The sequence below is a fragment of the Canis lupus genome, chromosome 23, assembly GCF_048164855.1.
Source record: "Canis lupus baileyi chromosome 23, mCanLup2.hap1, whole genome shotgun sequence".
Lineage (NCBI taxonomy): Eukaryota > Metazoa > Chordata > Mammalia > Carnivora > Canidae > Canis > Canis lupus.
The window spans coordinates 32,084,385-32,110,542 of NC_132860.1; the positions used below are offsets into that span (position 1 = coordinate 32,084,385).

The 26,158-nt window shown below is 45.8% G+C and overlaps 1 protein-coding gene across 5 annotated transcripts in view; it reads right to left on the minus strand.

Annotated features, from left to right (window-relative positions):
* Nucleotides 1–26,158, minus strand: part of TENM4 (teneurin transmembrane protein 4) — a 2,813,748-nt gene that overhangs the window by 584,514 nt on the left and 2,203,076 nt on the right. For all 5 annotated transcript variants that reach the window (XM_072794810.1, XM_072794811.1, XM_072794814.1 and 2 more), the window contains one exon: nucleotides 3,114–3,169. The gene's annotated coding sequence lies outside the window, so the exon portion shown is untranslated. The remainder of the gene's footprint in view (nucleotides 1–3,113; nucleotides 3,170–26,158) is intronic.

Below are 26,158 nucleotides of genomic sequence, written 5' to 3' on the forward strand. Positions count from 1 at the left end.
CACTATCACTAAAAGGTGACAATGATTTCTCACTAGCCACTGTGTGTATACACTTTATTTAAGAGAAGAACGTAACCTTTTTTTTTTTGGTCCAAACACTTGGTCTCAAATCCCAGCATTATCACTGAATACCTGAATACTCTCTGTCACGTTAGCTCCTTTGAAACAGCTTATCTGGGAAAATGGACATAGAAATTTTAAAAAGTATATCTAAGATGTTGCCATAGTACCTTACACAGAGTACAGTGTTTAATAAGGTCTCCTATTAAGGGTGATTAAGAGCGTTTGAAGAGCTACTGTTGGCTATTGTCCCAGTACTAGAGGGTCCGTCTGGGTAGGTGTCAAGGTCAGGGAAGGACATCCATCCAGGATGTGTGTCAGTGGTGTTCAGTGGCTTGTCTGGTTTGCAGCCAGTTCCGAGCCAATGACCGGAGCCATCGGGACCAGAGACTGGCCACTCCAATGGAGTTGCCAGCAAGAACTAGCCAGGACATTCCAAATAGGGCAGGTCCTCCCAGACCAAGAGAAATTAAATATGTTGGTATAGTAAGAGGCCAAGCTAGGACTCAAATGCAGACCTGTTGTATCACAGAAGGCACCCCAAGTGGGGGCAGTGGCTTCTATACAGACCACAAACACTGGCTATGCCCCTGCTGCATGCTCGACCACACACTGGGTGTCCCCAGGCTGGTACTGAGGGTGAGGACCAAAGACGATGCAGGGAGAACTCTGTTGCCTCTGAACAGGAGCCACACAAATTGGGACACACCAGCCCCAGAACCAAGCCAGTGCACAAAGAACAACATTGCCCAAACGCAGGCCTGTTTACACGAGTGAACATTCTTGCAGCGCGGCTTGCTAAGCCTGTTGCTAAGCCTGCCCAGTTTCCCGTCACAGAGCACTTCCCTCCTAGCTCAGGAAAGATAATCACTCTGGGAACCAGCTTCCTTAGGAGGCCTGGAAGAATGTTTTCGGTCTAGAGTGAAACCTCCCTTTCAGCAGGGCTTCTCCTCCTCTCATGTCAGACAAGGGGAAACCCAATCTATAAAGGAAGGGTCTGCACGCACACGGTACCGCTGGGTGTCGCGGGCTGTAAGTGACCCCCGGGGAAAGGAAGGAGCACCGATCTCTCTCGGCTTGGAGCACCTCCTAAACAAAGACCCTAAAGTCTCCCGCTGGAACAACACGAGACACAGGACGCTCAGGTTCCAAGCACACCCGCAGGTATCATCTATCAGTTCTGACACCAGCCTTGTCTGTGTCGGAGTCCAAGCGGAGAGATCAGATAAGTGCCTGGGTAGACAGGGGGGTGGAGAGCAGGAAGGGGGAGAAAAGGCTTTGGAGAGATCACTACAAATAGTAGTTTTTACCTGACACCAAAGAACAGGGCAAGGGAGAGCTGTGTGATCCAAGCCAGGATGAAAGAAAGGCTGGCCTCCCCCTTGTAATATAAGAGTTTAATGATACTTATTAAAAGCCCATTTCTGGGTCCTATTGAAAAATTATACCCATAAGTGTTTCTTTTTTTCATATGAATTGCTTCCTAGAGATTAAGTGTGCCTGCGTGCACACACACACACACAAACTCCTTACAGATTCCACACCCCACCCCTGCACACACACACATCCTCCATAAATCCCGCACATCCCACATATCACACACGTCAGTACCTCTTCGTCAAGGACAGCCACAATTCACAACACACACGCATACTGTAAAGCAGGAAAACCAGGCCTGATCCCTGAGGTTGTTCACACACCCTTTGAAATTGCAGACTTTGAGGGAGCCCAAGAGCTTCATGCTCAAGTTGTCATCCCCGCAAACAAACAGCACAGCCTCTAATCCATATCACTCTCCACGTCTTGCCTGAGGCCAGGCAACTCTGCAAAAGCTGAAGCTACCAGGATCATTAAGCTTTGGTGGAAAGTAACAGCATTCAGGAGGGTCACTGAGGAGGAAGGGGTCTGTGCCCCTCTGGGTTGTGGAGGATTCTTTCTGATGGGCAGAGTACCGGCCACCTGGAGGAGGTAGCCCTGGGCCTCCGCCTGGGGCATATTTTTTTCTGGCTATTAACTTACCCAGAGCACAAGGCTCCCTTCACTCTCAGCCAGAGAAGGTGTTGCTTTCTGGAATAATCAGTTAGATGCAAGAAAGTACTCCCTGCAGAAAAGTATCCTTCCATCAGGATGGGCTCCCTCCTGGCGCTATTCTCCCCAGTGTTCTACTCACTGCTAAGGGGTACGGGGTTCAAATGCTAAAATCATCAGGTAGATGCAGGTAAAGCAGTTTGCTGTTATCAGAAGCAAATGCTCTGGAGTTAGCAGATCTGGTTTCAAGGTCAGCTCTAACCCTTTACTAGCTGTATGGCCTTGACAACTCCCCAAGCCATGGTTTTCTTCTTGGCAAAATGGCAGTAACAGCTTCTTTCCATCTTCTGGAATTGGGGGGAAGATCACAAAATGCCCTACAGACCATAAACTCCAAAGCAGATGTTAGAGATTTTCATGATGAGACAGTAATGAGGAAATGGAGGGGCTCATAAATGGGGCTGTGGGTGCCTCCAGGGCAAAGCCTGGGTTGTATTTCTCTGTTTACCTTCAGTGCCTGGCACAGAGGGCTGGCACTAAATATTCTGGGAGAAAATGGTTTTGAAGGAATCTGTAGACTTGTGAGTTAGGTGGCTTGTTTAAGGTCACAGAACAGCTGATGCCAGGACTGAAGCCCAGGTCCCCTCACCCTCTAGTCCCAGGCTCTCTGTTCTAGATGCACCGAACTGTTGGGTCTCTGGAAGGGGCAGTGATGTCAAACTAGCCACAGCATGGGCCAGGTTTTAATGAGCCCTATCATTCCCCAGGAAAGATCCACCATGAGCAGGCAATGCCCAGGAAGCCCTCACAAACTCACTTGTTAAACATTCCAACTCAACAGTGAAAACAAACAGAAACTACAGTGCAAATCATACCCAAATGCTTCAAACCAATTCATCTTATTTCTGGTCTTGAATTGCACAAATCAGAAGTCACAAGACTGGGACAATAAGCCGGCAGAAATTCTGGCTGCCGAGATTAGCAGTATATCTTGTTTCCAGCTCACTTTCAGCATTATCACTTACCTACTGGCCAATCGTCTGGGAGATCACTAGCCCTCTCGGAGTCTCAGTTTTTCCATCTGCAAAACAAGAAGATGATCACAATTAATCTCTTGAGACCACTGGACTAAAATACATCCGACGTTTCATACCTCATATCAGTTACCAACTGCTTATGATCCAGTATAACTGGGGAAATTGCTAACGGTCAGGGGCTGGAAGGGAATTATTTCAAAAGTGAAGTGTGATAATTAATAGTTATGTGTCAAGCAGGGTGCTGATGGTGTTCAACCCTCAGTACAGAAAATTCAGCCTTTCCATCATTTTGGCACTTATTTTTATTTTTCATAAATGTAAAATGTAAGGACCACTGAAATACGAAGAGAAATAGAGCAAACAAAAAAGTCAGTACCTCAACATACTCACTCCCAACATTTTAAGGTATTTTTCCAATTTTTCTCTTCTAATGCCAGAGTTCACCATTTTGCAGAGTGCGGACCACAGAGGTGTACTATACTGAAATGCCCCCACCCTGGACCCCCAGTGTTATGCCACAACTGTTGCCCACATTATTAACTTTTTTTTCTCTGACATCAGCTTTGTCAGCTTCCAAGAGTCTTGGGCCCTGGTCAGGTCTCTGGCAGGTACCGTGCACACCAGGGCCCAGGGACAGCAGGGGCCCTGGATTGCTCTTTCCCCAGTCTGGGTTCAGTTACCTCATCTGCAAAATAAGGAAACCAGAAAGGCCCATCCCAGAAATCATTTTTAACTGAAAGACATGAAGCTAAGGAAAAGTGAGGAAAACATATATTTCAGTCCCTATTATGTGAAAATGAGTCCATATTGTTGAGCTGATAATATCTATGGATATTACCTCCTGAGCCTCATAGCCACCTGGGAGATCTTCCAGGCAAGAAAATTTCAACTCAAGGAGGTTCAATGATCCATCCAAGACCCGCTGCAGTCATGTTGGAACCACTTGCCCAATTTTTGCCATAATAGTGATGTCTCACCTCTACTACCGTTTGCTAATTTTTCAAAATTTATTTATTTATTTGCATTTTTTGCTTAACTTTATTTTAATGGATTTTTTTTAAGTTTCTGCTGCACTTTATTTCTGCCCCTTCTCTCTAAGGCCCACTGAAAGGCAATCTTTCAACTCAGATGGATTCTCTAATACCAAAATGGTTGCTAACAACTTAAAGGAATTTTTAGTCATGACCATTTTATATAAAAACATCTGTGAGGTCATAGGCTTGAAGTATTGTTTTTATATATTTTCTAATACTCATTAATATAACTTTGACATTTAGACTGCTCAACCATGCACTTCCCAGCGGTGCTCCTACTTTATCTTGGGAAGGATGGTTTAGAGTTCCTTGCTGGAACCTAATAAGTCTGTCCTATTTTGAGGCTGAAACATCAAAGGCACCTGATGTTACTGAGTGTCAAGAAAGTTGCCTGAGGCCACATTTCCAGGGACCAAAGGAACTGGGACTTGCACCCCCATTTGCCCACTTCCAACCATGGGCTCTGTATTTTCAGTTTTCTTTCTGCCCCCCTCCTCACACCCCTAATTTGCAACTCTGTAGCATCAAGCCACCAATTAAGTTCTGTTTCCAAGTCAAGGCAGGGTCATCCTGTTCTGTTAGGTGGCCACTTTATGGCCAGCTGTTCCATAAAGTGACTAGATTGTATCAATGCATATTTAAGTTCCCAAAAGGGCACTTTGGTAAAAAGCTGCAGAATTTCTAAAACCAAGTTTAGAAAATGTGAAGTACAAGTGATTCTTTATTCAAAGATCCAAGATAGTAACCAAGGAAACAGAGAGGGCTGATAACATAACATCCAGGAATGCCATTGCCGCTGCAAATGAGCATAAGATCCCAAACGAGTCACGGGAAGTGGGAGAAAGTGGCAGAGTGACGGTACTGGGCACTGATTGAAGCTGGGGTTGGCTGTAGGCTTCTAGAGTTCTAAGTTTTTGTTTCCTGTCATCTGGTTTAAAATTAATTGGTACGGATTTTTTATGACCAGAGAGCAAACAGACTCAATGGTCTGCAGAACAGGCTCAGATTTTCTTTCTGGAGAGTCCCCCCTTTCTCATGAATACAAGTGACAAAGTTGTGCAGATGCAGGAAAATAATGATTTTCCATTCTTGGTCCAACACCTCTTCCTTGAAGTCTCCCACCAGCCCAAGTCAGAATGAGTCATCCTCGCTTGGGTTCCCTTCCTGCGACACTTTAATTAAAGTCTCTGTTAAACTGCAGTTACTTTTTTCTCTTCTTCTAAAGTATTATTTTTTTCTGTGTACTCAAATTCATTAAGTACAGTAAGAACTCACCTACCACGAGCAATATGATTTTAGACAGGTTTCCTTCCAAACTTTGTTGCCTACATACCCCCATGCACATTCACATACACACACATAGCCAGACACTGTAAAATGGGATCCTATTATACACACCATTTTTTTATCTTTTGAAAATGGTTACATAAATGCACAATTGATCCCTACTAATGTACATGTAGGTGTTTTTATTTTTTCACAAGTGAAAATACTCTAATATTTTTGTACATATATCTCTGTGTGGTTGCTTGGTTGTATACTTAGACTATACTACTTAACATTTTAAAAATATTCTATTTATTTATTTTAGAGAGAAAGAGAGAGAGACAATGAGCAAGTGGAGGGTCAGAGAGGGAGGGAGAGGAAGAGGGAAAGAATCCCAAGCAGACTCCACACACAGTGCAGAGCACCACGCAGGCCTCATCTCAGGACCCTGAAATCATGACCTGACCCAAATTCAAGAGCCAGACGCTTAACCAACTGAGCCACCCAAGTACCCCACTGCTTAACATTTTTTAAAAGGATTTTATTTTTAAGCAATCTCTACACCCAACATGAGGCTCGAACTCTTGACCCAAAGATCAAGAGTCACTCCACTGACTAAGCCAGTCAGGCTCCCTTTCATTGCTTGAAATTTTTTTTGAGGATTTTATTTATTTATTCATGAGAGACACACAGAGAGAGGCAGAGACATAGGCAGAGGGAGAAGCAGGCTCCTCGTAGGGAGCCCAATGTGGGACTGGATCCCAAGACTCCAGGATCACGCCCTAGGCAGAAGGCAGACGCTCAACCGCTGAGCCACCCAGGGATCCCCTAAATAAATAAAATCTTTTAAAAATTAAAATAAAAAATTAAAAGATTTTATTTATTTATTTAGAGAGAGAGCAAGCGTGTACATGCCAGTGCGTACACATGCGCAAGCACGGGAGCAAGGGCAGGGCAGAGGGAGAGAGAGAATACCAAAGAGACTCCACATGGAGTGTTGAGCCTGATGTAGGGCTCAATCCCAGGACCCTGAGATCATGACCTAATTACTTGACATTTTTAAGAAATTTGTAACTGTACCCCATGATAGACTGTATCACTTTCAATTTCCACCAGCAGCACAGAGGCATGCCAACTCCTCATCTTGTCAGTTTTAGACATTAACGTGCTTTTTTATCTTTGTCAATGTGATAGTTAAATGGAGCCTAGTTATTTTAGTCTGCATTTTTGGATATCAGTTGAACATCTGTTTCTCTGCTTCTTGGCCATTTGCAATTCTTCTTTTAGGAAATGCATGTTCACAGTCCTTTGCCCATTGCCTGGTTGGGTGTTAGCCTCTTTCCTGCTTGGCGCATAGAGTTTGCCATTGGTCTTTTGCCTTGACTATTATTTTTAGCTTTCTTCCAGCGAGTTCTATCACAGTAAATGGCGCTACCATGTACTGTTGCCCCACCAGAAATCTGGAGGCCTGTCCTGACACCTCCCTGTGCATTCTCCCCACCAGTCACCAAGTCCTATATGTCCTATTTCCCAAATAGAACTTAAATCTGTCCCTGTTCATTTTTCTCCCTCCTCAGCACCATGACCCTCACCAAGCCACCATCACCTCTCACCTGGATTTCCACCATAGTCTGGTGTCTATATCCTCTCCTCCAATTCTCTCACTGTCCAGAAAGTAGAAGGATTTTTTTTAATGCAAATCAGATCATCTCCACTGCCTAAAGCTGACAACATCTCTCTATCCCATTAAAGATCAGATCCAAAGTCCAGGGTGTGCACTTGTGCCTGAAAAGACTGCTTCGAGGACCCGGTTTCTGTGCTGCTTGGATCTCTCGATACATCCATTTCCCCTTCAGTCTCTGTAACTAGTCACATTGGTTTTCTTGAGGTCCTCAAATGGGTCATTCTTCCCAGTGCAGGCCCTGGGTGTGCTGTTCCATCTGCCCGGAAAGTTGTTTGCTCTCCTTTTTGCTGGCTAATCCAAATTTATCCTTTAGGCCTCTTAGCTTAAACACCATCTCCTCAGATAAGCCCTAAACCGCCACACTAAGTGAGCTCCTCTGGCTGTTTACTGGACCACATCATCAGGTACTCTGTGGTTGGAAAAAGGGTACTGGGCTTCCAGGCCCCACCCATGGGGAGGACTGAAGCTCTACTGGGCTTCCCACTGTATCCAGATGGACTCAAGGCCTAAGCAAGTCAGGACCTTGCAGGGGAAGGGGCACTGATGACTCACAAAGCAGGACTGGTGAAGGCACAGGGCAGTGCCTCCTTTCTGGCAGTCCTTGCTGTCCCTGCTCACGAGGTTCCAGCAACTCTGAGGAGTGCCGTGTATTGCTTCTTCAGACTTGGGAGCTGATTTCAAAAAACTCTGTTGACCCAAGCTAAGCTGGCCATATTGCACCAGCTGTCCGAGGGAGGAGGCACTGCCCCCTAAGAACCCTACAATTTCCGACTTCATCATTCTTGGTGCTCTTCCCCCCTCCCCCGCCCCCACCTGGACTTCTGCTGCTGATTAGGTCCCTAAAACACGTTCACTTTAGCTTTCTTCTGGATATTTCCGAGTCAAAGATTTTCTTCTTTTTTACTCCCTCAGATTTCATTTTGTGAGTGTGTGAGATCACAAAAATGAAGCACTTCAGATGTGAAGCAATTTAGGATGAGAAAATTGTACTTGAGCCACAAGTCCCAGCCCTAATGACCTAACGGCCTACCATGGCTTGGCAGGCTCAAGAGTAAAATCCCGATAGGATAACTGGCCTTCCCAAGACCAGCTGTGTCCTCGTCTGGGTGGCCTCACTATAGCTGCCTCATCTGCAGGTGCCTTCCGCCAGCGATACATGACATCAAGTGGCTCTCAGAATGAGTTAGTTTAGATCACTAACTTTTGAGTTAGTTTTCTGGGTTGTGCCAGAGATAATAATGGTTTTATTATTTACCTAAAAACATGGAAAGTCCAATAAGAATCCAAGATGTAGGAGATGATCATTTCTTTTCAACTAGGCCCCTGGAACCCTGTGAAGGAGCCTTTAGAAGTCAGCTCTCCTTGAAACATCCCTCCACCCAGCAGCTTCATGCTCACCCTTTCATTTAACAAGCACTCTCTGGCTGCCTATTCTGCATGTCAGACCCAGACTGGAGTTGGTGGCCAGAAGATTTTCAGAGGGGGCATGGGCTGACCCAGACTCAGATGAGTTGAGTGACACATATAAAGTGATCTAACCTCTCTGAGCTTCAGCTTCCTCATTTGCAAAACAGCGATCCTTATGCCAACTTTGTGAGTATTCTATGGACTAGTGTTTCTCAAACACCTGGCAGGGGCCTGCTGGTCAGTCTTGGGCAGCACTCACTGCTTTTATCATTTCTACTACTAAAGATGGTCAGTTCAACATGCTTCCTGCACTAAAAGGCACAAGTGTCACCACTGGGGGAGGGGAGTCTGTAATCTCAGTGGGACCCAGCCAGGAAGGGGTCAGTTTTAGTGGGATGGGACCAGGCAAGGTAGGCTTCGAGCAATAGTCCTGAGCACAGTGTTTGCAAATCAAAAAGGTCCACAGCAAGCAAGGGGTGTGAAATGTGGACCTATTCTGAGAAGCACAAGCAGCAGGAGGAAATGTGAAAGCTCTGGAAACAGAGGTGCTAGGAAGGACACTTCCTAGAAGGCCTCAGGGGCCAGATTCTAGCAGCAGGCTCATTCCTCAAAGGTTTTTAAGCCAGGCAATCATAGGGCCAGATCTGTCCTTGAGATCAAGCACTCTGGCTGCCCTGGGGATGGATGGGAGGGGTGAGGCTGGGGATGAGACAGGGCCAGGAAGAGCCACAGAGCAGGCTGATCCAGGCCCAAGGGGAGGGTCCCTAACTTCATTCATGAGGCTGTAGGCATGCCTTGCACAGGTCCCCAGAGCAGTCCAACTGCAGCGGCCCAGTTACCAAAGGCTGGGGATCTGGCTGCTCCAGAGCTGCCCCGAGAAGGGAGCCTTCTGACCTCAACAGCAAAACCATCCATTTCAAGACAATCTGTTCCTTCCTGACTCCACGGGGACAGCATAGCCTCACACGCTGGCCTTCCAATCCCTGGGCCGTTGCACAGCCCGTGCCTGCTGCATCACATTCATTCAATTGCACTCAGTTAAATTATTTTTCTGTGTGGACCCATGCTCAGACTTGAGGGGAGTGTGAGATTGCAACAGACAAGGTCACAGGCCCAAGAGGATTATAGTCAAGGACGTAGGCCTGCGCTGTAACCCAAAGCAGAATGCTGGGTGTTCAAGGGGGGGCCAAGTGACAGGGCTGCAGGGACAAAAGAGACACAGCTGTGGATTCTCCTTGGCAGCATCAGAAAAGCTTCGTGGAAGAGGCAGCACTTGCTTGGACCCTGGAGTCGAAGAAGACAGTTGATGGACAGAGTGGGAAAGGGCATCCCAGGCTGAGGGAAGCCGGGTGTGGAAAAAGCGGTGATGTCTTCTGTGGCTGGCCCACAGGAGATGAAGAGCAGGTGACAGGAGGCAAAGGCAGGCAGAGGCGAGGCCAGGGGGCCGGCTGAGGCCCAGCTGGAATGTTACAATCATCCTGGGAGGTATATATTATCACCATCCCCATTTCACAACTAAAGAAACTAAGGCTTAGAGCGATTACAGAACCTGCTCTCGGGCTGCAGAGGCAGGAACAGGGCGCACATATCAGAATCCAAGCTCAATGATCCTTCCTCTCCACGACACCAGCCCCTAAATGATGAAGGCAGACGCTTCATATGCTTCCAACAGCCAAGAAAAACAGACTCCTCCCCATCACCACCACCACCACCACCACCTGTGTCATGGACTCCAAATTTTATCTCATAAAGAACAAAATGTACCAGATGTGCCTCAGTGTAGCAGGATATTATAAGATTCCTGAGCATATATGTTTAATTAAAATCAACTGCTACCAATGACCACCTATGGTCACCGTGTGCTTACAATATGTGAGGTGTTTTCCCTCCATGTTCATAACAACTTTTACAACAACCCTATAAAGCAGGTTTTACTTCCTCAGTTTTATAGCTGGGGAGATAGAGGCTCAGAAAGGCTAAATGATTTGCTCCAATTACACAGAGCAGCAGAGCAAGAACCAGAAGCCTGTGCTTGGGCGCTTGGATCTACTTGCCATCCTCAAACTTAACATGTCAACAGGTCAACCTTTATCTCCCGAGGGTCCTCTTCTGCTGGTCCCCATCTCAGTGAGTAACGCCACTTTCCATCAGCATCTCAAATTACAAACCTAGCCTACCTGACACCCCTCCCCTTCACAACACCCCCATATTAACCCATCATGGACCCCTGCTGGTTCTAACCCTCACATCAATCTCCTGCTCACCACCTCTGCCTCCGCTATCCTAGTTCAAGCCATGGTCAACTCTCACCCGAGCTGCTGCAGTAGTCCCCCAACCAGTCTCCCTGTATCCCGTGCACGTAGGAGATGTGAGCCCTCCCTGGCTCCCAGGCCCAGAGAGCCTGGCTCCTGCTGGCAGCTCTGCTTCCTCTCACCAAAAGCCCTGCCCCTTTTACTTCTCAAACACCCCACTGTCCATCCCATTTCAGAGCATTTACATAGGCTGTTTCTTCTATCGCCACTCCCATCTTCACAGGCCTTGTCTTTCAGATCTCAGCTCAAACTGCACTTCCCCCCAGGAAGCCAGTATGACCCCCCAGTCTAGATCAGCAGGTACAGGAGAGTTGTGCCTGTGATTAAAAAATGGAAAGGCGTCCATACTGGTCACTGTGTAATCACTGCCCCCAAGCCATTACATGCCTCCCACCATGACCTGAGCTCCTCCCAAGGACCTGTCAAGCCTCCCCACAATTGAGAGAAGGCAAGTGGAAGGCCCCCAGGCCTCTGCTGGGCACGATGGCAGAGACCTGTTCTGATGAGCCTATGCACATGCAGTCAGGTTGTTAAATATTTTGAATGTCACCTCTGCTCTTGATCCTGTATTTCTCATGGTTCATAGTTATGGGCTTATTTGGGGGATTATTTGGAGTCATGAACTCTGGAAAGTCAGGGAGCACAAAAGTGAGGTTTACCAGGTTGAGGCTCAGTACAAAAGACCGGAGTCTTCATTTCCCTTTAGCTGCCAATAGGCAGCTATTTCCCTACCTTTCTGGCCACACCTGCTCAGTTTTGCCGACAACTTCAGGCATTGAGCAATGAAGAGCCAGGCTGATGCAACCAAGCATGAAGGGGGTCACAGCAGCCAAGCAGTGGCTGCCTGTCCTGCCAGGGGGAGGTCATGGTCTCTGCTCCCTACAGACACTTGAGGGGCAGAAAGAAGGCGGAGCCTTTCTGGGCTTGATGATTTCCCGCTCCTGAGTCACTTTACCCATCTCACATGGAGCTCTCAAACCCATTCCCTGGTCCTTAGCAGTCAGGTGACATCTCAGTCCAAAAGACCACCTTTCCTCATGGTTGTTATCATAAGACTTAACAATTTCCCTACGTCACCTGTCACCCTCTTGGATTATTCTTTTGCAAAAAAACATGGTCTTAAAAGGTACCTCTGATTATGTCTTTCTTCTGTGGCTTCCAGCTGTCCTCAAATGCATTCAAACCCTCATCCTGGTTTATAAGATCCTCATCTCTGGGCCCTATCTGTCCCTTTAACCTCACCATCTGCTTCTCTCCTGATTCTATTTCTTCCATCAACACACATTTCTTCCTGCCTCAGGGCATTTGCACATGCTGTCCCAATTTCTAGAACTTCCCCAGCTCATTTCCATCTATTTTCTGGGTTTTAGCCTACAAAGCAAATACTTTGAAAGGCCTGTGCTGCCTAACCCTGGTCCATCAGCTCCTCATATTATCCACTGCTCTTCTTTGTTATACATACTCAGTATGACTGAACCAGTTGTTCAATGTCTGTCTTGGCCCCATGTAGGCAGGGAGCCTGTCATCTTGTCCATTGCTCTATCTACCCTCACTGTTCAGCCCAGGGGGCTCCTGACACAGAGGCTCAAGCAATATTTGACAAACGAATAATCAATATGACGAGGCTATAAGCTTGGACCTTTCTCCTCTGTCTCCAAGGTCAAAGCTGAAATGTAAATGCCAATGGCCATGGAGATTTCAGGAATCAGCCAATTAATTTATCGCTTCTGATGTGTGTAAGGGGTCTGAAAATACAGCACTGTGTCTCCCTAAGGGACCAGGCTGAACTCTTAGGAGAGAACCTGAACTGTTAAAAAAAAAATTAATTAAAAAGAATGACTAGCAAGGTAGAAAGGAAGGAAGAAGAATAGAAGACAAAGTCGCAGGGAGAAAAAAATGCTCAGGAATGGGCAAGAAAAATGAACTGAAGATTCACCTTCACAAGAAAAGGCACCCCCTGGTAACTGAAGCATGCTGTTCCAGGAAATGGGCACTAGACGAGACACATTCTTGTCCCTCCTCAGAACCTGACCAACTGCATAATCCTTGGTCAAGCATTTGCCTTTTTTTGCACCTCAGCTTCCTTCCCTGCCAAACAAGAAGCACTCAGGGCCTCCATATCTGGATTCTCACACAAGGATCTGCAGAGAAAAACCAGAGTGGAGAGGGTAGAAGCCGTGAGTAGGCAGGCCCAGAGATCAAAGCACCACAGCACTCCCCAGTGCAGAAGGCTTCAGGACCAGGGGTCAGGTGCCCAGAGAGCCCCCATCCCCTCTCCTCCAGTCTGCTCCAGGCCATTGGCTACTCTGACATCTTCAGCCTCCAAGAAACTGGGAGATGTTTGTTTGATATAACTGCATGTCAACCAGGATGCACGGGGCCTCTGAAGCTGCTACAGGTGTGGAAACAGAATGGGCTGGGTGGAGAGGTAGGAGGCAGGTCTGGGCCTGATACTCATGGATCCCAGAGTCCCAGGTGTTCAAGTGGCCTAGAGATCCTCTGGGAAAAGGATCTTAGCCTTTATTGTCTCTCAGACCCTGCTGGTAGTTTCTTGAACTTTAAAACCCTTTCTCAGAAAAATGTTCCCAAAGGGCATTAAAAAAAAACAAAACATAGGATTACAACAAAAGCCAATTATATTAACATGGTTATCAAAATGTTAAAATGATACATTTGTGAGACGGTAATTTTTATTTGTTTTTAAAGTCTAGATTTATAACAAATCTAGTGGCAGGTCTAATAATTCTCATAACCTTGAAGTAGTTATGAATGTAAATGATATTTTGAGGTATCTCCAACAACTATAATGGGACACAAAAATATCAGATTCCTCCTGGTAACAGATTCCCAGAGACTTCTATATTTACAATGGGGGGAAATGCTAACTTTGTTCCTATCCACATGCTTACATTAATAACCCTTGATTTAGGGTAGTGACCTGACTTTACAGAGGAAGCTGGAGCCCTCAAAGGGGCAGAGACTTGCACAGATACCCAGTAAGGGAGAGCTAATACCAAACTCTAAAACAGGCCACTTGCTGCCTCCCACTCATGCTGTGCCCATCCTGCGGATGTGTTACCATTCTCCAAACCCATTACACAGGACCATATTTCCCTTCCCTCAGCCTTGGTTTCCTTATCTGTAAAATGGGAACAATCGCAACCACTTCTGCAGGCTACTGTGAGAGCCGGATGAGAACATGAACAGGAAACAGTCTTGTTACCTCGATTGTGCTCTGTATCTGTATCGATGAATAACACATGAGTGATTATATATAGCCTCGTGGGAGAACAAAGGGTATGAATTTTGGGTATCAGTGAGGGGGCAGGTCCAAGCTGGCAAACCTAAATGCCTATAGGGGCCAGTCCTAAGGAGAGATGGAAAATAAGGCAAAGTAAAAAACTCATGCCTTTCTAAAAGGGGCAGCCACACCATTCAGTACCAGTGAACAATACATGCAAGAAGGTGGCCTACGGCTGCCAAATCTAAGTTTCTAAGAGATGGTGGAAATCCTTATTTTTGGCAAAATGTCCTGGATTTTATATTAAAATTTTTTTCCCTTTAAAGATTTATTTTAGAGAAAGGTTGTTTGTGCCTGCACATGCATGAGCAGGGAGAGGGGCAGAGGGAGAGGGAGAGAGAGACTCTCAAGCAGACTCCCCACTGAGCACATAGCCCAACTCATGGCTCCATCTCACAACCGTGAGGTCATGACCTGAGCCAAAATCAAGAGTTGGACACTTAACCAAATGAGCCACCCAGATTCCATCTTAAATGTCTTGATAATTAAAACAGGATGTGGGGCCAAAAACATGTCCATAGGCTGTCAGTTTGCAGTACAGGTAGAAGAGTTCTGGAGCTGGGGAAAGAGATGAGACACAGTATTTCCCTTACAGGCCAAGAGGGTCCTCACCACATCCTGGCCCTGGAGGTTAGATAGTGCCTAGGCAGGATGGGCATTCTTGCAGCTGAGGCCCTCCAGACAGAGACAGCTGGTCATAAAATTGTGCTCCCCACACCTCACTACTGTGAGGCTGCCTTGTTTTATTAATAACCCTGGATCATGCTCACAGCACATCAAGGTAAACAGAGATGCTTCCCAGGCGAGCAATGCAGGCAATTCTAACAGAAGAAGAAACGAGCTCCCAAATATAAATAGGACGATAAGATAAATAGACAGAGATTCAAGTAGGCTTCCTGCAAATTTGCCGGCTGTGAGTCATAGGTTTGGAGAGTCATGGAAGAGACCTCCTTTGGAGGATGGGGGAAATAAGCCCAGAAACAGGAAAAGACTTGGCAAGGGTCACAGTCATCATGTGCATACTTCTGATTTCTATTCAGCCTCAGTTTCCTCATCTGAAAACTCTAACAGGGCCACTCACTGTTTCCTGAATGCTTTGCGCTCTCTCCCTCCCAATGCGCCATCCATGCTGCCACTCCTTCACCCAGCCATTTCCAACTCATGATCTTCAAAGGCAACTTGCCCTTGCCTTTGGCGACCTGCCGTGAATCCTCCCCCTGTGCCCCTGTCAGCCACAGCACACGCCACAAAGGACCATGAGTGCTGGTGTATGTGTCTGCCCCGTGAGCCAGCTGGGAGCTGCAGAGGGCACGGCACCTGCCTTAGCCAGCTCCGCCTCCTCGGAGCCCTACACGGGGCCCGGCACCTGGCTGTGCTCTGCACACTTCTGCTGAATGAAGCAGTGGACGATGCACGGTACACATCCCTCTTGCAGGGCCCTAAGGAGGAGGCAAATAAAGACTCCTATGGGTGAGCTCACCAAACACCCAAACACCATCTTGACAGCCAGTAAAAGTGCCAAATGGTCCTGAGTCTGAGATAAAACGGAGACTTCAGTCTATTTCATCAAAGACCAACCAAAACAAGGGTGAAGAAAGAGCATTGTTACTTTGATAATCCCTCATGGGAACAAAAGGGGGAGGTGAACTAAGTAGCCATCAGGCATCCAGATTGTGCCAGGCTCCATACTGGACGCTTTCACAGACAGCCCTGTTCAATTCCCAGAAGCTTTAGAAGTAGGCGGTGTGGAATTCAGTAAGTGAGGGCCATTCACAGCAGGAAGGAGAGAAAAAAGGACCAAAGTCAATCCACACATCTCCAGAGTTTTCTCCATTCTATCAGAGTCACCACTGTAATTAGCAATGACCTTCTTCCATCCCGCTTGTTCTAAGCCATTTTAGAATAAGGTAGAGGAGCAGGGGGTGGAGTAGCAGGGGATAGAGTAGCAGGGGGTGGAGCTTTAAATAAAGGGTTTCCCCGCTGGGAACCCCTAGCCCTGATATTCTAGACCTGCTCCTGCTACAGGTCTGGCAGCTTGAGAGGAAGGGGTGGGCCACTGTGGGGTCTCTCTGGTGCTCTCTGTGAAAAGTATTAAAATGCAAAAGGCAGAAGAGAAGCCCAAAGGCCCCATCCCCACTCCCAACCCCCAGGCACTATGGCCATGGAGTGGGTAGGAGGGAAAGAGTTCTGTTCACTTTTCTTCAGATTTTATTTTTAAAATATTATTTACATTTATGTGTTACCCCCAGAAAACACTGGTTTAAAGAGTGCCTGCTTGGAGACTGAAGTCCTCAGGTTAATACATATCTCAATCTACTAGTACTAGCTCAAATAGCAGGAACCACTCTGACTGCTGAGTGCGTACACTGGGTATTTCTAGCTTCTAATTAGGCAAGATCCTGCATCCAACGCTGAATTCCCTTGCATCCGAAATGTTTGCAGTAGATGCCAGGAGTAAGAACTCAACGTCTCACACCTATCTAACTGCTCTGACTCAATATCCATGCCTGGACCTCACAGGACTGGGATGACATTTCAGTTCAGGGCATGCTGTACCCTCCCCACCTCCTGGTCCCCACCATTGTCACTTCAGCGCCGCTGGGTGCTGAGTGCTGGAGGCAGCTGGGGCACAGAGGAGGAACAAATGTCTTCGATATACTATTTATTTCCTCGGGCTCACCTCCATTGGACCTTTTAATCCTACTTTGTCAATTGGGCTAATATTTTACAAGCACATGATACGTCGTTTTTTTATGAGCCCATAAAAATCTTCAGAGTGAAATCAAATTCACCTGCCACCCTCTAGCCTGAAGATGAAAGGCAAAGAGTAGAGTCAACCTTTCCAGGTTCTCTAATCAAACCGGCCAGCCTCCCCTCCCAAGGTGCACTCTGTGACCTCTGCTCAAGTCCACTTGTCCTTTTTGTTCTCCCCATTCCTGTCTCTGTGCCTCTTCTCGTGCTGTTGCTCTTCTGTAACAATCCAAACCTCTCTAGTGCCTCCTCCTCTGCCCTCCGTGAGAAGCATTTCCTGCAACTCAAGCTTCTGCTGTCTCCTCTTCAGAGTCCCATGATGCTCAGAATATCAGCCACTACACAGACTCTTTTCTTCTCTGGGGCTGTTTATTCTGAGGTAGGGCTCCGAGTGAGTTTCTGAACCATTCTGGGGTTTCCACATACTCTCATAAGAAGGAGAGCTGCTCCAAGGCAGGGCGGATGCACATCCTTGCCCTGCTACCCTTAGGGAATATTACTCAGCCATCAGAAAGGATGAATACCTACCATTTACATCAACGTGGATGGAACTGGAGGGTATTATGCTGAGTAAAATAAGCCAATCAGAGAAAGACAATGATCATATGGTTTAACTCACATGTGGGATATAAGAAATAGTGAAAGGGGCCATAAGGGAAGGGAAGGAAACTGAGTGGGGAAAAATTAGAGAGGAAGACAAACCATGAGAGACTCCTAACTCTGGGAAACAAAGGGTTGCAGAAGGGGAGGTGGTGGGGGATGGGGTAACTGGGTGATGGGCACTGAGTAGAGCACTTGATGGGATGAGCACTGGGTGTTATACTATATGTTGGCAAATTGAATTCAAATAAAAAAGAAAAGAAAAGAAATGAAAAGAAATTCCTTCCATTCTTCAAAGCCCACAACGGGGGCTCCCTCCTCCAGGAAACTTTCTTTGGTCCATCAAGCTGGTCTTAATGCCTCCCAACTATGACTTCTCACCACACTCTACCTGAATCTTTCTCAGATTCAGATCACTTCCAGCAACGTAATCATTTATCTGACAGGGAGTCCATGAGGGCAGAGGCCATGTCCTGTTTACTGCCATCTCCCTTGCATCCAACACAGGGCTTGATGTAGAGTGAGATTTAAGTAAATATATTCTGAATAATAGTAATAACAGCAGCAACAACAGCAGCAGTAGGAAACATGGATATAACACTGGCTATATGTTAGGCATGACTGCAAATGCTTTATATATATATTTTCTTATTTAAGGCTCTGTGTATACTAGATTACTTCATACTTACAGCCTCCCTGGAAGGTAGGTCTTGCAGGTACTCCCATTTTTTCAGATGAAGAAACTGAGTCACAGAGAGTCGGGTAATATGCCCAAGGTCAAGCGAGTGGCAGAGCTTCTGCTTGAATTCAGGCCATATGCCTCCAGCAATCATCATCTTAACCACTGAACAACACCACCTCTGACTTCATTCATCTTTATATACATGGTGCCCAGCAAAGAACCAGGCAGTCAGCAAGGGCTCGATCAGCAAGTACTCCCAACGCCCCTTCATTGGAAGACTGCCACCAGGCATGGTGAGACACAAGATGGGATGAGCACCTGGAAGAATGGAAGCGATCCCTGCCAAGCCTGCCACAGCACATTCGGGAGTGGGCTGTTCACCTTCTCTTCATGAGAAGCACCAACCCCACCCCCCACACCCCACGCAGCCTTCTCTGCCAGGGCAAGCAAATTCATTCTTAGCAGGAGGCCCAGACTTAGTGACTGTGTGCTGTGTCACCCTCAGGACTGGCTGCCACCTATTTCTGTATTTATTAAGGCTTTCACACAATTTGTCTTCAGGAGAACCCATCCCTAGCCAATAACAGAAATAATCCGTTTGTGTGGCTGGTCAGCTCCCTGACCCAAAATTAGAAGGCAAGGAAGTAGGCTCCATGTAATACTTTCCTGACTTCAGTTATTTTTATAACCATAAGCCCCTATTCATATATTCAATGTTAACTTTTTCAATTACTGCAAAGTGGGGAGGTTTCTAGTGTTTTAGATTATGATTCCAAAGCCAAGTGAAATTAATTCTTTGGCTGATTTATTCCTAGGTGCTGTGCAAAGGGACCAGGGCTCCAGACACATAAAGGAAACCCCAGCTGAAGCTTCTGAAGCCATGGGCCCCGGTCTCCTTGGGTCGGCTCTGCACCACACAGCACAGTAAACTACATGCATCAGACCTGCCCTCGCTATCAAAATATATCCCTACGTAATGCCTTTCAAAAGGATAATCTGCTGCTAAATCCTACACAATCATTTCCAATGTCTTCTGGTAATGGACACCAGGAAGCTAGCGAACTTGCCTCTGCTCAAATACATTTGCTAATAACCCTTGCACAGAAAGAGCTTCATTCCTGCCGATTTCAAGGCTCTGGAAATCAGACTCCTAACATATTTCCTTTGGCTTTGTTTCACATAATCCCGCTTCTGTCTGCTTCATGCTCTTCTCTAAATGTGCTGGGTCCCAGTGGGCCATTGTTCTCCATGAATGATGGCTTCTTGCTCAACAAATGGCCCTCCATCTATCACTGTGGAGCTCCAGTGGCAACAACAGGAGCTCCTGTTTCTCTCCACAAGCAAGCAGAGTGATGGCCCTGCCTTGGACTCACCTCTCCCACTGTTTTGGGAGGGACACCAAGGTTTCTGGGAGATCTGGGGAAGCCAATAAAGGCTGAGCTACTTCCAGTTTATTTTCACTTTCCATGTGAAGCCCTTCTGGTCTGTGGAGACCCCACTTATGTTCTCTTCTCTCAAGTGGCCAGTCCCTGCAATCATCGATCCTTCACTCTGCAGCCTGAGTCTTTCTTCCAACCATGTCATCCGTCACCCTTGTGTTCTAAGAATCTAATGAGATAATCATGCCAAGGGTGTTTTTGCAAATACAGAATGGGCAGTGCAGTTAAGGGTGTTTTTGCAAATACAGAATGGGCAGTGCAATTAAACCAGTTAAGGGGGACTGGCTTCACAGTTAGGAAATCCTGCCACTTTTAAACCAGGTGACCTTGCAAGAGCCACTTACCCTATCTAGGCCTATGTTCCCATCTGCAAAGTGGGAATAGTAATGCCTGCCTTGTAGACTCACCATGAAGCTCCAGTGGATAATGAAAGGAATGGACAGAAATCCCTAAGGACAGTGCCAGATAAACAGAAGACACTTAATAAGTGACACTACTACTTTGAAGAATAGTATAACAATATTAATAAGAATTCTGTGTTTTTCCTAAATCTCTAGGTAAATTGATGGTGGAAAAATAGTGAATTGAATTGAGTTTATCTGTGGCTTTAGGTCTCCCTAACAAGAGGTGTTAGAGCCTGACCTTGAGAAGCCTGGTGGAGTAATTTCCAAGCCACCTGGAGCAAGCTCAGACTCTGGCTCTACTTTTGCTGTGTGACCTTGGCCAAGTGATTTAACCTTTCCAAGCCTCAGTTCCTTCCTCTGCAAACTGGGATAAATAAGATCTACTTCATAGGTCTGTTGAGAGTATCAGTGTGGTAATGCAAGGAAAATGCTAGTCTTTAGTCCTTGGCGTGTAGTAGGTGCTAAAGAAATTAAGAATTTTTAGCTATGTTACTTATTAGTTACTTATTCATTAGATACCTAACATGAGTCCAGGATATTATGCCAGGTGCTAGAATAGAGGAGGAGGAGGATGAGGAAAAGGGAATAAGACATGATCTGTATCCTCATGAAGCTCACAAACTAAAGCAGTGATTCTCAGCCCTGATTACATACTGTGGTCACTGAGGGAACTTTAAGAAATACCACTACCCAGCAGTGCTACCCAGAGATTCTGATTCAACTGTTCTGGGGTGAGGCCTGGGTATCAGTATTTTGCAGGAGCTGCCCAGGTGATTCTAATGGGACCAGGGCCAAGAAAGACTGGGGGAAGATATGAAGACATGGATGCTTCGAATAATATGTGCTTAGAATTCCCAACAGAATTATGTACAAAGGGTGACAGAAACACATGCAAAGGCAAAGATTATGCCTCATTATTTAAGCTGAGTAATACTGTGAGAATAGTTCACCAAAAGGGGGACCTGACAGAAGGGCATTCTGAGCCTTTTCTGCAAGGCCCCAAATAAAGGCAGAGCTGCAGTGAGTCACCAGGCAGGACCTGGAACAAACCAGAACAGTCAGGATGAAAACAAGAAGAGCTGGGTTATATCCCTGAGCAGAGCTTGTCAGGGACTCCAGCCCTTCACTGTGTGCCAGTGCTTGACTGGGCTACTGCCCTAAGGGCTTCACCAAAGAAAGAGAAAAAGAGAAAGAGAGGAGGCTCTACATGGTCAGGCAGCCTCTGGAAAGTCCCTCTGCTTTCTCAACAAAGGTGTCACATGCCTTGCAGAGAGGCCAAACACTTAGGGTGACTCAAAGTTTGTTGGTTGGTCGAGGGCCTCCTGTCCATGGTGCTGAACAGTTCCTGTGCTGAAGAAACATGCTCAACATGTGGTCCGTAGACAAACAGCATCAGTGTCATCTGGGAGCTCATTAGAAATGCAGAGTCCTGGGTCACACCCTAGACCTACAGAATCAGAATTTGCCACTTATCAGGTCCCCAGGTGGTTTGTATGAACACTTAAGTCCGAGGCATACTGTTCGAGGCCAGTGTTTCCAGGTTGTAGGTTGTATCCCATTCTTTAGTCAAGAAATTAATATATTGCATTGAAAATAGCACTTCTAACGAAGAGAATAGGGGGCAGCCCGGGTGGCTCAGAGGTTTGGCGCCACCTTCAGTCCAGGGCCTGATCCTGGAGACCCGGGATCGAGTCCCACGTCAGGCTCCCTGCATGGAGCCTGCTTCTCCCTCTGCCTGTGTCTCTGCCTCTCTGTCTCTCTGTGTCTTTCATGAATAAATAAATAAAATCTTAAAAAAAATAAAGAAGAGAATAGAATGGACCAAAAAAAAAAAAAGGATACAGAATCTAAAATGTCAGATTTCATCACATGTACTAAGAGCAAGATATGTTATTACATGTTGGGTATACCAACCAGGATCTAAGAAGTATTTATTACTAAGAATTGCATTTTGAAAAGTCTGAAATCCACTGCTTCTTTTCTTGTAATCTAGGGAAAATGGTGATTTTTTTCTGAGTACCTCCTAATATTCTACACCACAGGAAGAAATAGATAGTGGGAGAAAAGAGAGGCAGAGATTGATGGAGAAAGGGAGACAGAGGGAGAATAGATCTGTTGGAGAGAGTAGAAAGAAACAGAAAAGGAAAGAAAAGGAAAGGAAAGAAAGCAGAAGGGTTGGATGTGAGTGCTATTGTCTGCAGAGCTGAAGTGCTCTTGCTTGGTCTTCCTTTTTCTTTCAGTAAAATTTTGTAAGCATTTATACTGCACACACTTAAGAAAACATTGCAGTGAGTTTATATTTATCAGCACATGTAGTTGCTTTTACATACTTGAGAATGCCTACAGGGGATCACTGGGTGGCGCAGCGGTTTGGCGCCTGCCTTTGGCCCAGGGCGCAATCCTGGAGACCTGGGATCAAATCCCATGTCAGGCTCCCGGTGCATGGAGCTTGCTTCTCCCTCTGCCTATGTCTCTGCCTCTCTCTCTCTCTCTCTCTCTCTCTCTGTGACTATCATAAATAAATAAAAATTAAAAAAAAAAAAAAGAGAATGCCTACATGTTTCTGATGGTTTGCTACCATCAGCCCTAGAGAAGCTGGCCGAGGGCAAACAGTAGGGAGTGCACAAGACTCAAAGTCAATGTTTCCTCACCACTGCCACGTTTCTGGTTTCTCAGGTTTCCCGTTGCTCACCGGCAACAAAACTATTTAGAGGAACAGCTCTAGAGAACTTTGGAAAGAAAGAAATGGAGGCCTCTTTAAAATGCACAGACATTTTGTTTGCTTCAAGAGGTGACACAGAACAAAATGTCAAGAGTAGAAGTGACACCGTGATTTTTCTTCTTTTCAAAACCGGGCAATGGGAGTTATTAACCTCTTGCCATGCACCTGTTATTTCATTTATACAACAGTGTCCTACATTCTAGTTTGCCTAGGAAATTGATGTCTAATGGATGATGACAAAAAATGACTTTTAAAACAATTTTCTCTCAGGCTAGTGGAGTTTATAAAACACTGAGCTTAATATTCCCCTTCTGGGAAATTCTGCATAGAAATCACGGTGTGAGACAAAAACTTTGTTAACATCCAACAGTATGTGGATGTTACTGTTTCAGGTTCAGAGAAGACATAACGTGGAAACTCGTGTTTGTTCTGCAAAATGGCAGACTCAGACCACCATCCCCTCTGTACTGAGCTATGATAAACTCAACGTAGACAGTCTGTAATTTTATAATATGAAACTTATAAAATTCTACTATAGCTATAAAGACAAAATGTTTTTTGATACAGAGTACCTGTTTCATCAAGGGCATTTTAAGTCCCTTAAATCCTAGGTTGTTTGGCAAAAACTTGTCTTGATATTACAGGTGGAGTAGCTAATTCATATTGATACCCAGGATGTTCCTGGGCCTTCCTATCTTTATCTTATTTAATCCCCTTGACAAACAATGGGTTGAGTATCACAATCCCTATTTTCAGATACAGTAAAATAGAATCTCAGAGAGGTTTAGTGACCTGCCCAAGGTCACACAGCTGAAGGTCACACAGCTCATCAGCAAAACACAACCAGAATCTGAACTCTAGAGTGTCTCACTCCCAAACTCTAACCAAGTTGACCAAAAAAAAAAAAAAAAAATGCTAACTTGTTCAGCCGTCTTTCTACCTCAGTTTCAAAAGCCCCAATGTTTCACAATAACCTTCTTTACCTTGGGCTTCTGGTTATTTTACCACCTTGCTGTTTTCATCTCTCTGAGTCTTATACCCGAGCAGCCTGACGTCTCTCCCTGGTTGTGTCTGGCACTGAAGGAACTGTCCTGTGTTGGTGGCTGGTCACTCACAAAGAAGGATATCCGGAAAGGAAGTGGCTTTGCACAGTGCCTCAAAATGAGACCTGCTTCCTCTCTCTCGATTGAGTCAAAGATTTTACAAGAGTCAAACACCAAATACTCCAAGTGGAAAAATTTAAGTACATTTCAGTTGGAAGGCTGGATTTCCTCAACATCACAATTAAAGAATTTCTGAAACCAGTTAATGCTTAGATGAAAAGTCCCACTGGAGAAATGATATTTTAAAAACCCGCATCGGAATACAAAGACAGTCAACTCAACACAATAACAATCTCTCCAGCACCTATCACGCTCCGCACACTATGAATAAGGTAGGTATACAAAGGCACCAAGACATTGTCTTCGACCAGGGTATTCATCTGTGGTATTTTTTTTACCAGTTTAAAAAAAAAATTAGTATTTTCCCTAATTAATCATGGAAAATTTCAAGTAGAATTCAAGTTAGAAGGAACACATTTCAGCTGAATATAATAAAGGATTTTCTGATCAGTACTTGTCTAACAATGAAAAACCAAGCTTATTAGTATGTTTTACCCAAAGAGGCAGCTGGTTAATATTTAACAACTGGCTTTCTGTGGGGGAGAGTGGAGGAGCTGATCTGTAGCACTTATTGGTTTCCATAGTGCTAATACTCCTCCTATGGCCAAATGTTCCTGCCATGGCCGATTTCAAGCTCTCCAAGAGGAACCACTGAAAGTGGAGCTGGGAAGACAAAGGCAGTACAACCATCACGAGTATTTCTATCATACAGATAAAATGGAACTTCAGGAGCAAAGCACAGTGTAGTAAAATAATCAGGAAGTGGTGAGTGTTTATTATTTATACCTTTTCTTAACATAATTTATTTAAGTGTAAGTTTATATAATTTAATCTTTAATAATGTCTGTGTTTAATAACTGGTTCACAAAACCCCTGAACAATTAAAAGTCGGTTCTCATGAGCCGGTACAAGGAGGAGCTCCCAGGGCCTATACAACAGGGGTGAGTGTGGCCAATCAGCAGAGGGTAGATGTGATTCCCTAAGTCTTTTAGCCTATCCAACTCGGGCCCCAGCAGTAGCCACAGATTCAGCCTCCAGGTCCGTGGCATTTCAGTATCTACCATGTAGCAACAGCGACAGTGTCAAGAGCTTTGGTGCACTGTCTCATTTATCTACACAAAAACCTAGCAATGAGATTGGGACTAATATCATTCCCATTATAAAGATGAAGAAACTGAGGCTTAGAAAGAGTACATAACTCACCTCCAGTCACAGAATAGTAAGCGGCAGTATTGCAATGTTGGACTCCAAATCCCTTTTTCCTCAAACTAGGATGTTTAGCTGACACAAGAAACACACTGCACCTACTGGTTCATGAACTTCCATTACCCCTCAGAGTCAAAATACTTGTGAAGTAGGAGGAGAGATGGGTGATCCCAGTGCACATTTCAGAAGGGCTGGCTCACCCTGTTGCATCCAGAGACCCAAACTGCACCTACAGCACATACGGGACATGTTGAAATGAGCAGCGCCTTCCTTGCTTTTGCAGCAAGAAACAAATAACTAAAATCTCAAATTAAGTAGTTCCATATAAAATCACCATCTTCGTAAGTAAAAAGAAAGTCAAATATCCACAACTTAATTTCGTTCCACTTAATGGACAATTTGGGACATACTGAAGGGGACTGCCAGCAACATGCCTGATCTGGAGTTTTGTGTCTCTGTGCTAAACACATAACAGCCTCATTTTCCTTTAACCCAAGGAAAGCAAAGGGCGGGCAATAATCTAGTATCTGAGTAGGACTCCATCTCTCTACATCACAAAGATGCAAGTGGGTACTGATGGCGTGCCCAGTACTGACCACCACACTCTCTACCCTGAAAAAGTGGAAATTCATGTGAAGCCAATATCCTTCCGACCTGTTCCATCCTGAAGCTCTGACCCTAGTCCTGAGTCCGCACTAGGTGAACACCCGGACAATGCATCCAGTTAGCTGATAAGATGTTCCTTCCGGGTAGAAACTCCCCGAGTGAGTAATGGGCCTGAGGGCTCACTCACTCCTCCTCTGTTACACACGTACCTTTTAAGGCGATGGAAGGTTCTGGCAGAGCAGCCAGTACGTCGCCCACATTGGGTGGGGCAGGTCGGCCCCAGAGCCCACTGGCTCCCCTTTTCCCTTCTGCTGCGGCCTCCTACCTCTGGTAAAATCCCAGGACTGCAACCGAATGCAGGTGTTTGCATTCAGTGTGGACCAGTGGAGGTTTGGGTCACCAGACTAGCCAAGATCCCTGGGCTGTCCGTGTTGGTTGCTTTTTCATCATGCCTCC